Source organism: Hippichthys cyanospilos, chromosome 1 (assembly GCF_059441005.1).
Source record: "Hippichthys cyanospilos isolate Australia breed blue-spotted pipefish chromosome 1, RoL_Hcya_1.0, whole genome shotgun sequence".
Classification (NCBI taxonomy): Eukaryota; Metazoa; Chordata; class Actinopteri; order Syngnathiformes; family Syngnathidae; genus Hippichthys; species Hippichthys cyanospilos.
The window spans coordinates 29,368,730-29,376,528 of NC_142369.1; positions in this window are offsets into that span (position 1 = coordinate 29,368,730).

Below are 7,799 nucleotides of genomic sequence, written 5' to 3' on the forward strand. Positions count from 1 at the left end.
GGGCGTGGGGGGGGGGGGGGGGGGGGGTGCCCCCAGGAGGCTCTGCCGTTTCCCTGGATTCATGTCCTATGATGTGAGTGAAGCTGTGCAGGAAGAATGCTGAGAAATGATGCTTTCTTGCACTGAGAGCAGAAGGCAATGCCACTGAATTATTTACTATCACTCAAAGAGTACACAAAATGGTAAAAGGTAGCCACAAATTCACTCATCTATGTTTTGTAAGGTAGCATCCGCCCTGACTGGCAAGTGCTGTAAAGTAAAGAAATATGAGGACCTGCAGATAACCCACTCAAGCACAGGTAACATGCAAACCCCACAAAGCAAGGCTGTGAGATGCCTGTGCTTTTGATAAAGGGTCTTTCACTTACATAGCACTTTTGGGATTGCGTGGCTCAGTGATGGTTTGGTCATTTCCCATTTAAAATCATTGTGACCATTGTATTGATCAATGTATTTAAACCATTGAATCCCCAGTTTGAATCGTCAGTTTCTCTGCTACATCATCAGTAGATAAATCAGATGTCAGTGTAAGGCGCCTTCGGTACCAAAGGAAGAAACACGTTATATAAGTGAAAGTTGAGGTTTTTTTTACCATTTTCTACCTTAGGTTCTCAAAGCACTTGACACTGATTGCTCATTTTCCAACAAATGTTGCCCAGGGATAGGCAAGGTCTAGAAAACCCTGCCACAGTTTGGCTTTTCTACTCAATGGGTACATGCATGAGCTTGTTGGTTTTCTGGTAAGGAAGAGGCATTTGAGATTAAAGACAAGCTATGGCAGGGTTTTTACTTTCTGGACCTGGCTTTCCCTTCTCTGATGACACAGCATCAGGAGCAACTGGGGGTTCAGCATCTTGTCCTCAGACATTTCCACATGGCCACAATGGCTCATCGAAACAGCGCCCTCTGGGTTTAGGTACCACCACTCAACCACTGAGCATTAATAACCATCACATTCTAAAAAAACAGTTGGATAAAAAAACAACCCAAGTAGGGGTCATTTAAATATTTGGGTCAATTCGACCCAACTTTCAATGTTGTTTTGCTCAAAAAAAAAAAAAGAAGAAGAAAAATGTCTGGCTCAAACTCGCCCAAAAGTTGGGTGAGCAATTTTTAACCAAACTATTTTTACGCCCGACCTAATTGCTTCAGTTTTTTTTTTCTTCATTTTGACCCTTGAGGGACCTTGACATAAATAGTTTTGTCCATAGTCCACAGATGAATTTTGGCCCGGTGGCTTTTTACAAACTTGTTTCATAAAACGACTTAAACGACGAGTCTTCTTTTGCCAGATTGGAGATTTGTATTTACTACACTGTATACGCCCCATTATAATGCACATTTTTCAATGCAATATACAGTAAAAACAGTTGGATAAAAAAACCTGATTATTGATGAAAAAGAGACAGGCCCCATACAAAACAACACAAATTTAGAGATTATTTTACATAGACCAATCCTTTTGGGAGGATTTTTTTCTGCAACTTAGAAAATTCAATAAATTAAAAGAATCTATGAATAACGCTTTGAAAAGGAAAAGGAAATTGTTTTAAAGTGTATTGCGCCTTTATAAATGTCATATCACCGGTTGACTGCCTTGTTTCCAGGCGGGGTTCTCCTTCTGCCACCAGGGGGGGAGTCGCCGGTGGCACACCTTTTCCCAATTTGCCATCAGGGGCTTTTTAAAAGCAGTCGGTGCAGTAGAAATACGTCGCGTTATTCCTTCATTTTGGTTTTTACTTTGCTATTTGGATTTTTTGCTCGGCTGTGTCCCGCGGTTATTCCTGACAATAAATAGGGTCGAGTCGTCAATAAAACGCTGTCAATTTCATATTCCCAGTCTGTAATCCCTTGATGCGTTCGTCCCTACGTGCTCTGTAATTGGCTGGCTACCAGTTCAGGGTGTCCCAGTTGGGCCTTTCATTTAGTGCATTTTCATTTGCTCTGGGTCTATTGTCTGAAAGCACAGAGTGGCAAATGAATTCTGATCATTCCCATTGAGGTACCATATCATAGGCCAATCATAGGTCACTTGCCACTGCATGGAACATCAAAGTATGCTACCACTGCTGTAGTTTCACAGATCATATGCAAATGAGCAACACTGCTTTTCTCTTTACTTTTATTTATTAATATATCCGATGTGTTTTCACAAAATCAGGTATATGCTGTGTAGATTAGTTTTGAATTAGTGACGAAAATATCAATTTTGTACAGAGATATCTGGAGGAGTATGAATTAAGCGATAAATTACACAATTTTTATCCATCTCATCTTTACCCATTTTGACAAATACTGTCAATTGAATGATATCAAATGCTCAAGGCTCAGGAAACGACAGCTCAGCTTGCAAATGTCGCATAACCAAACTCAAAAACGAGGTAAGGGTTTTGTTTTTCTTTTGTTTTGTTTAGTTTTGTTGTCGTAGTGAGTAGTTTGACATCAATTCTCCACGTATTGCCAGTCCAAAAATTTGTCAGATTCATCGACTCTAAACTCACTGCCTCTGTATTGCCCAAAAGGTTGTTTGTATAATATAGAATAAAACTTTACTATACGTTAAAAGACATGGAAACAACACACAGAAATAAATCACCACAAGAGGGCGTCAATGGTCAGAGAATAGTGCATTGAATCAGCTGGAGTCTTCAAGTACAGCGCTAACAGTCGGTGCCAGGCGTTACCAACTTCCTCTTACAAGGACTCTGTTGTCACAATCACAAGCACAAAGTCCTCACAAGATCAGTCTGGCAATCACCATTAAAAAACCAAACACACTGTCCTCTGTCTCCAAATCACAAGCACAAAGAATGAGTTACTCAATTATTGTACATTTGAAAGCAAATTTGCATTGTTGCTGTGTTGTGCTGACTAAAGAGGGTGTAAATTGTGCTCAGTGAGAAATATTCAAGCGTGAATGTACTCTTTTCCCAGCTCCACCCAAGTCCACCTCTGATGGGAGCCAGAGTAAATGCATGGCAGAGAAAATAGCACCTGAGATGCAGCTGGTTGGCATAGATGAATCAAAAGCAATAAACAGCACACTGCTAACAAAAAAAAACAAAACAAACAAAATACCCACACTTATTCAGTTAAGCTGAAACGTTTATATATACAGTGAACATACAATTCTTTCTCATGAAATTCGGATGTATTGCGGCGTGCTCCAACACAAGAACTTGACTGAAGCAGAACTATGAAATCTCCCTGAGACAGAGCTTTTTGTGTCGCATCTTCACTTTTTGTGTCGCATCTTCACTTTTTGTGTCGCATCTTCACTTTTTGTGTCAAGATCTAAGTGTCAGAGCTGCCAAAACAGCCTCCTAAATTTGGTTAACAGGTTCATGCTTATGCCACATCAATCAGCAAAACAAAAACAGTCACCACCTCCATGCTGCTAACTTCAAAACACAATTTTGTATTTGTCCTTTATTGGAAAGTAATGCAGCTAACCTTTTGGCAATAGCATGATATTGCTATCATGCAGTGAGGTGGCCAGACCCCAGGCGCAGTGTGAAAATGGATGATTCAAACTCACGCCCATGGGCAAAGCACCTCAGCTTGATGCTGCTATTATGTAACCTCAGCAAGCTCTATTCAGTATGTCTGGCGTAAAGACACAATCAAGAATTCAAGGAAGGCCGGAGAGAGCTGGAATTGAAAAATGTGAGTCGGACGTGTTAAACAGTCTTCCACCGAGATCCAGATTTTGTTTTTCTGTTACTGTTCAAATGGTTATCACACCGGTCTTATATAGTTTATGAAGCCATTTTAGATCAACTGCCTCAATACATCTGCTCCAAATTCACTGCAGTTCAATTAACTGTCGATTTTAGTTCTAATAGTTGGCTGCATTTCGAGATTCCCGCTATAAGGACAGAGCTAGCAAGAAAAAGTCTGTCCTATTTGGGGCTAAGGGGATGGAACGAATGATCTGCAAGCCGGCATGAAACTAAGCTCTCTCTTCCCTTTTACTCACTCAAGCATGCACATTGTTTATTACTACTACTACTACTACTGTTATTATTATTGAGGTTCTTGTTACTGTTATGCATTTTGCTCTTATTAGCATTATTATTATTATTATTATTATTATTGCCCCTTTTGTTGTTATTATTCTAATCATTGTTATTATGAGGATGATTATTATTATCATTGTGATTTTTTTTTTTTTCCTATTCTTCGGAATCTGTGAACACCCGGCTTTGCTGTTTATGTCTTTTCTGTAATGCTTTCTTTTCGGGAAATCCTTGCAGAAGAGATGTGAAATTCGATTTGTATTTCATGGTTGAATAAAGGTTTCAAAGAAAAAAAAAAAAAATATATATATATATATATATATATATATATGTGTATTTTTTTTCCAGACATATTCATGTCTAAAAGACAAACTTATGCTGGGTTCAGTGCTTGTTACAGCTACTGTTACCTGTTTGTTTACATTTTCTTTTGAAATGGTCTGACTCTGAAATTGTCCCTGCCATTTCAATGAGTTGACAACCGCGGATTTTTTACGCTGCTATTTTATGGTATTTGCATGTTGTCTTACATTTTGTTGACATTAAGCCTAAACCGTGCACCTTCAATACAGTCACTTGTGGAGAAACCCTGGAAACAGCACGTTTGTTCAACCAATTACCATTATCAAAGAGAGCAGGTCATTTTCAACACTAAGCTCAGTCAATAGATGATAGAAATAAGCTTGCACCATGCTCTCCTCCATCAGTTTCAGATAATAAGCCTGACAATTTTTACTTCAACTTGGGATGTTTGGGAGTTGACTTCAAGAGAAGGCTAAGATCTTTAAAATGTGGTCTTCATAAACAGGATTTGGCACAAAGTAGTCAGTAAAGTTGAAACCATCTTGTGCGCAACTCTCATCACATCCGCCACTACTGTTACTTTTAGTCTTGTACCCACTTTTAACAATCTGAAGTCAGTTTAGAAAAAAAGTTCTTAATTATAAAGGATGTCGGTTCTGCGGTCTTGAGTTTTAAACCCACATCCCATTCTGATTATGGGCCAAGGAGCCTGCAAACACTCTCTGTTTGTTTTCACTCCAGTTTCATTCATGGTTTGGCCTCCTGGCCGCATAGGAAACAGGAAAAACCAAAACAAGAAGAAAGACTACATCTATTTCACCTAAGTTCCTTACTAGGGAAAATCCCAGCTGCTCCAGGCAGTGCATTTCAGACAGGAGCCAGAAAGGTACACGTTGACACGCACGCATCCTTATATGTACAGTAGATTGTTTTGGAGGCTTGACTGCAGGATGTCTGGCAACAAGAGAAGTGTAGTGCATAGTGATGAAGAGAGAGGCACAAGGGCACAAATAAATGGGTGACTCAGAAGCATTCAATCATTAACGTCACGAAGAAGCAACTGATAGATGGTCGCGCTACAGTTGGCCGACCGTGAAGACGAGCCCGTACCAAACGTCCTTCAAGCGCCAATGATGCATTTACACGTGATCTTGAAATTCAATTAGTTAAGTGTTTGCGTTGAAAAACATAGTTAAGCAAAAATGTACAATGTTTAATTCATCGCCTTTTACTGGCCCGTTAGGGCATCGCAAGTGTGTAAATGAAATTCATAATGGAAGGTAAAGCCTCCTCCGACCGATTGAGGCGACCAGGTGCTGTATAATATTTAGCCGGAGACCTTTTTTGCAAATTGCTTTTCTACCTGGCCTCCTTGCTAGCTCATGGTAGCACAGCTACTGGATGTCCGCCAATCTCATTTTAGGCTCAGTACAATTATTGAAAGTACAAAGATGTATTGCTTTAGTACAAGTGATATGATTAAAGTCAAATGCAGTGACGCGGCTCCTTTGAATAATTCCCTTTCATCGGGTTATGAGTCACAAATGGCTTTTAAGGGCGCGAGGAGCTCAAATGAATGGGGCTACCATCACTGGTGTCATTACAATGAGTCTGCAATCAGCTGTTCCGCTGACAAATTTTCATTATCTCTCGTCCACCCATCTCTTGCTTCCGTCCTCAGGCAAAGCTGCCCTAAAACGGGTGATATGCCTCTTGTCAGAGGAATGTGTGTGGAGGTATCCTGCTACCTGTAGGGACTAGGAAAAAAAGGCCCCACACACGCATTGGCCCTGACAGGCCCAGATTATATGTCGGAGCCTGGAGGAGGTGTCTGTGTCTCCAGCTTGTTCTAAGGAAAGTCGATCTGGTGAGAAAAAGGCGGAGCCATACCTGGGAGGCATAGATTTTTTTTCAAGAACGTCAACACACTTTGCAAAGGGAGAATCCATTACCGCTGACAAACCTGTCGCTACTCACAAAGAAACAAATCCATCTCATTTAACTGACCACACCTCACTAGTGTTATCAAAAAACATACACACTAAAGAAGACTTTTTCGAAAAGAAAGGACTAGATTTGTTTGGCTGTGAGACTGTACTCGCAGCTCTAAGTATTTTCACTGCTTAAGGGTTTTCTTATAACATGGCATGTTCCAACAAGCAGCCCTGATGCTTACTTTGTCATCACACTTAAAAGCTTATGATTAAGCTACCAGCTCATTTCAGAATGAGCACGCTACAAAACACTCTAATCTATGCAGTATGTCAAAAAAGGCCCCAATTATATATCACAGTCTTCTAGCTCCCAGCACACACTATAAAAGGGACGACCTGTGATGCCTGCCCTTATCCTTTTTTATTTTTTTAAATCCTTTTTGGCACAGTTGCTTTTCTCCATAATATTAAAAAACATATTTTCACACGTACCTTGGTCCAGTGATTCTCAAATAGTGGCGCGTGCCCCTGTGAGGTGATGCCAGGGGGGGCCTGAATGACTCCAGGGAAAAAGCTTTGTTATTGTCATGTGAAGTGTAACTGCAATAAAAATAGTTTATCTTTTTTTTTTTTTAACTTTCAGGCACTTTGATGCTCTTGTTTTTTTTTTCTGTTTTAGACTAAGCTGTAACCCATAAAAATGCTGTAAGGATTCTTGTGAGTGAGGAGAGTACAGTAAGTTCAGTCATGTGTAGTGTAGTTCTATACTGTTGGGTGGTGGGTTTTGTGAAGGCTCTGTCAGTAATCAGTACTCATAATAATTCTCTACACGAACAACCAAACACCATTTTATCATCTTGATGTAATTGATTCTGAACTGTTAAAGCTTTTTATTGCATTCTTGCAAGGTATTGACTGTTAATATAATAGCAACATGAAGTTGGTGGATTACACTGAAGGTTAGGGTATCAAATCCACAGCCAACGATTACTTTGGACCAATATTTGAGAAATTGCATTCTGCACCGCTCCTACATATTCCATTTATTCCTGTGGCATGTTATTGGATCTTACTTAGTAAATTGCTCAACCGTGCCAATTATTCAAGCTAACATGAGATGTCAAGTGTCATTTTAAGGAAGAGGCTTGTTTTTTGTGACGTGCAGAAGAAAAGGAAGAAACATTTCCCAGAGAATCGTGATTGACAGGTTGTGCCCCAAGCTCACCTCCTGTCATGTCAGTTCTACAGAGGCAGCAGGGCATTGAGGCCTTGTCACACAGATGGCTATCCCACAAAGGGCTGTCAATGGAGACAGCGTCATAAACAACGTATGAGAATAAAAGAAACAAAAAAAATATTTTTGCTATCACCCCTGCCCGGTGAGATAATGGGGAAATGTAAAACCGAGAAAAAGTATTTGCTATTAGCCTGGCGCAAAAAGCAAACTGAAATACACTGACCAGTTTTGGCTCACTTAGCATGTTGTGGAATTCATGTAAGATGGTCCTAAAAGGTCACAAAGACCCACAACAAGATCAGAAGA